The sequence below is a fragment of the Microtus ochrogaster genome, unplaced genomic scaffold (genome assembly GCF_000317375.1).
Source record: "Microtus ochrogaster isolate Prairie Vole_2 unplaced genomic scaffold, MicOch1.0 UNK1, whole genome shotgun sequence".
Classification (NCBI taxonomy): Eukaryota; Metazoa; Chordata; class Mammalia; order Rodentia; family Cricetidae; genus Microtus; species Microtus ochrogaster.
Genome location: NW_004949099.1, coordinates 14,729,991 through 14,734,768, shown reverse-complemented (window position 1 = coordinate 14,734,768; position 4,778 = coordinate 14,729,991). Strand labels below are relative to the sequence as shown.

The 4,778-nt window shown below is 48.1% G+C and overlaps 1 pseudogene; it reads left to right on the top strand.

The window, feature by feature from the left end:
- Positions 1–1,120, top strand: part of LOC101996353 — a 9,378-nt pseudogene extending 8,258 nt beyond the window's left edge.
- Positions 1,121–4,778: the final 3,658 nt, after the last annotated feature.

The window sequence follows — 4,778 nt, the reverse complement described above, 5'->3', positions numbered from 1 at the left end:
CAAGACGATCAGAAGTTAAAGGTCAGCTTCAGATACATAAGACCCTCATCTCAAAACAAGAATGGGAGAGAGAGGAGGAAAAAAGGAAGGAAGGAAGGAAGGAAGGAAGGAAGGAAGGAAGGAAGGAAGGGAGAGAGGAAGGGAGGGAGGAAGGAAAGAAGGGAAGGAGGGAGAGAGAGGGAGGGAAGGAAGGAAGGAAGGAAGGAAGGAAGGAAGGAAGGAAGGAAGGAAGGGTGAAAAGAAAAAGAACTAGAGGAGTTCAAATTGGTAGGCAAATGCTAAGCAGAATGAGAGAGAGGAGGGTGAGTTCAAGACTAACCTGGATTACAGCTCAGCTGCAGAGCTTGTCTGCCTCACATACAGCCCTAGGTTTCATCCCCAGTGTCATGTAAATCAGGTATAAATCTGGTAGTACCTGCCAGAAATCCCAGCACTTAATAGACAGAGGCAGGAGTCCAAGGTCGTCCTTAACTGCATAGTGAACACAAGACTGAAGAAGAGAGAGACCAGTATTTTCATTCTGCCCACCGTGTGAGGATAGCCAGCATCTACCAAGGAGCCCAGGAGAGAGCTCTACCCAAGGAAAGCTGGCTGACATTTTGATCTCGGGTGTCCAGTGCTTTGAGGCGTGTCTGCTCTTTATGTTACTCAGTTTGTGGGAGCTGGGAGAGCTGCTGCGCTGATGAAGCTAATAGAAGTATCTCTGTGTGTGAGGGCCTCAGAGACCCTCTCCTCCAGCCCTGTGGACCAGATGCTAGCTGAGCCTTTCACAGGAGTAACTGCATCCATTCAAGGATGTCTAAAATCAAGATGCCAGGCAGTTTGGCTTCCTGGCCAGCGCTCTTGTTCTGGTTTGCTGATGGCCAACTTCTCACCATATTTTCCCATGGTGGATAAAAAGACAAGGAAAGAAAGCCAGAAGGTTCTTTAAAAGGTTCTTTAAAAGTGCCACTTTGATAACTCCCCCCTTTATCCACTTTCTTAGAAACCCTACACAACTTTGCTAATAGCTGCAGAGACTGCAGCTGTGGCCAGACCTAGCTCAGGGCAGTCTGTTCCTCAGGTTCCTGCAGCCATTTGTACTGCCTGGCTCAAAATAGGAAGGAGCAGTGACTTCTAGGAGGGGGTCTCTTCCATGGTGCCGCTTTGATCATTTTACCTGCGAGGAAACCCAGGCGCTGAGAGTCAGGGGCTCAGGCATCTTGCCCACGATGACATCAAGGGTAAAGACTTGGCCAGCGCTCGGGTGAGGTCTGCCGATTCTGGCATGCATTTTCCTGGCAGGTTTGCTGAGAGGAAAGGCCAGGACTGAAGGAAGCAGGAACGCGCTGGACACTGAACTATCCTGCCTGTTGTTTTCCTTGCCTGGTGAGTGAGTCCAGGATCGTGTGGAGCAAAGTACCACCGAGCTACTCCAGGCCATGGCAGGGTCTCAGGAGCGGGCCCTGGATGAACAGAGTAGGCAGGTGAATGAGTGTGCCTGGGTGTGGCTGTGCATCATGGAAACAAGCCAAGACAGTCTCTACCCTCAGCTGACTGACCACTGAAACCAGTTCTCCAGGCGTAATGTTTCTCTGAGATAACACATAACCATCCACAGGTCCCCGTGGGAATCTCATTTTTTTTTCCCTAGCAAATTTTCCGAATACCCTTTAAATCCACTAGGGCGTGGCGGTACACGCCTGCAATCCTAGCGCGTGCAGGAGGCAAAGGCAGGAGGATCCCAAATTCAAGGACAACCTGGGCTAAATAGCAAGGCCAGGTGTCATAGGTGTTGCCCACCCCCCAGCAAAATTAGAGTCTTTCCCCCTCCTTTCCCGACTGACCTCTCTCAGGCTCTGAGTAAATTATGCTAATACTAATACTGGAGAGGTAAATCTTTTTCAAAAGCAGAATCAAGTTCTCATTCTCTGTCTGTTTGACCTTCTCCCTTCCAAGCCCGCGGAGGCTGTTCTGAGAGTGGAAGCTGGGGAATGCATCACACACTGAGCTTCACGCCTGGGTGGAGTTGTTCAGCAGGACTTTCACTTAGATGTAAATACTAGGAGACAGGGCTGCCCAGTGCTCTGCCCTGGGAAAGAGCAACCCTGGCCTTGGGGCTGTGACACTCCACCCACCACTCTGAGCTTTCCGTACTCTGCTGCATCTCCTGAGTGGTTCTAATGTACCAGGCTTACCCTTGAAGAACTCCCCCGCTGGTTAGGCAGGGTGCCCTGTCTGTCACCCAGGGCTTTGAAGAGCTCACCAGCTTGGAACCATCTGTAGGGGTCAAGAAGTGTCTTCTCTCCCCGTACAGAGATTCTGAACTGAATTCTCCAGGGGAACATTAGACCCTCTTAGAACCAAGGCCTGGTGTCTATGGTTTTCCTCCCTCTGTGATTATAGTTCCGTCTGGAAGAAGAGCGTATGGGAACACGTCTCTCCCCTGACCGCCATGCTCTGAGGTGATGTGGTTGAGGACGGCCAACTGAAGCTGAAGCTTCCACAAGGCCATACGACCTGGACTTTGTAGAGTCAGAGTGCTGCAGACTGGAGCCAAATTATCTTGGGCTATTTTTAGTCCCATTGACAGTCACTCATTGCCCCACCCTTGTGTCTGACTTAACAGCTGTGGCTATCAAAGCCTTTTGTACCAGACTCTCTTTTAGGCCACCAACCAGCTCCCCAGTCATGACACAGAGACTTCTTATTAGTTATTAAGCTCAGCCTGGCTTCGTGTCATTTCTGGCTAGCTCTCTTAACTTAATCTGTTTCTCTTTATCTACCTTTTGCCCCACGGCTTTTTACTTTTTCTTTCTGTGAATCTTACTTTCCTGCTGTCTCTATACATCTGGTTTCTGGTCCTGGCTTCTGGTGGGCATCTCCCTTGCTCTCGCCTCTTTTCTCATTCTCCCGCCCCGCCCCAAGCCTAGATTTCTCCTCCTACTTATTCTCTCTGCCTGCAAACTCCACCTAACCTTTCTCTGCCTAGCCACTGGCCATTTAACTCTTTATTAGACCAATCAGGTGCCTTAGGCAGGCAAGGTGAAACAAATACAACATATCTTTACATAATAAAACACACATCCTTACATCGTCAAACAAATGCCGCATTTTTACACAGTTAAAGTAATAGTCCACAGTGTAAGCAAATATAATACATCTTTGCATAGTTAAATAGTCTACAATAATAGCCTTTAAAATAAATTCTTTGCAGACTCCTAGCATCTACCAATCCAAATGCGAAGGATGTCATCAGATAGCATTTGAAGCCTATGGCATAGTTACACTCATCTGCTATAGCCGACCTGTGGTCTCTTCGATGGATTTTCTAAGAGCCTTGATTTATAATTTCCCCTTTTCTCTAGCTAAAACAGTTCCACATAACCACTTCCACAATAAAATGTGTCCTTCGGAACAGCCCGAATCTATGTTCCTAGGCCATGGTCACTTTTGGATAAACAGTCTCTTATTTCCTCTGAGGTGACGACTCTTTTTGCACCAATGGGATCATGAGCGTTCTGAGAGGGATGTCTCCCTCTGTCATTTCTCCCCATCTTCACACCTCAGGGGATGTGCCTGGTGTCACATGGGAAAGTATCTCACTGAGTTGCTGCTGCCTAATATGAGTTGAAGTTGGAGGAGGATCTGCACCTGTTAACATTCTCCTGTGCTGCTTGGCTGCTTCTGGGGCTGCACAACCTTCAGAGCATTATGGGATGGGAGCCCAGGCTATCTCCACTTACCTTTAACTTCTGGAATGACCATCCATCCCCCACCTCTGTGTTTGATCTAACTTCCTATTGACTATCTTGAAGACCCTTTTGGGGATGTACATATAGACCTGGCAGTGGTTTGACTAAGAATGACCCCCATAGGCTCATATATCTAAATGTTCAGACCCTAGTTGATGGAACTGTTGCAAAGGATTAGGAGGTGTGGCTTTGTTGGAAGAGCTGTGTTACTAGAGGTGGGCTTTGAGGTTTTAAAAGCCCACAGCATTCCAATTAGTTGTTTTTCCCTAGTGTTTGTGGATCAGATGTGAGCTCTCAGCTACTGTTCTGCCTGCCTGCGACCATGCTCCCTGCCATGATGATCAGAGACTCGCCTTCTGGAACAGTGAACCCCAAATTAAATGCTTTTTATAAGTTGCTTGGTCATGCTGTTTTGTCACGTGATATAAAAGTAGCTAAGACAGACCTGTCACCAACCCAGAGGTCAGGAACGACAAAAGGATGGTGATGAAGGCTCAGAGCACAAACTCCCCTGCCTTGATATAACCACCAGATAGTTCTACTAGTGTATTTGAGAAAAACGCTTTCTTTACCAGCTCTGTCCTATCCCTGTAAAAACTTCCCAAAACATGATGTTTGGAAGAGCCTGGATCTGTGTTCCCTGGACATGGTCACTTGCACTGGCTCCAGAATGAACCGTCTCTGACTGTGTTTGAAGTGAGAGCTGTGTTTTTATTATTTGCATCGATAATAACAACCCACTGTGATTTTGTTGGCCTGAGCAAGCACCACCTCTTAGTTCAGTTTCGTGGTGAGCTGTTCAAGCGGCCTCGGCTATGCACTTTTTCTGGTGTGGCTGGAGTCTGGTGGGCGTGGTCACATACTTGCTCTATCTGTGGTAATCTCAGCTCAGACAGCAGAAACTATGTAGGCACTTGTCACTCTGCATGCCAGCCTGGTGGCTCACACACGAGTGGACTGCTTCCAGAAGCCAGAGGGAAGAGCACAACCTTCCCCTTGAGGCCTAAACTCAGAACTGGTTTGTAGTCATTTTCTCTGTGTTCT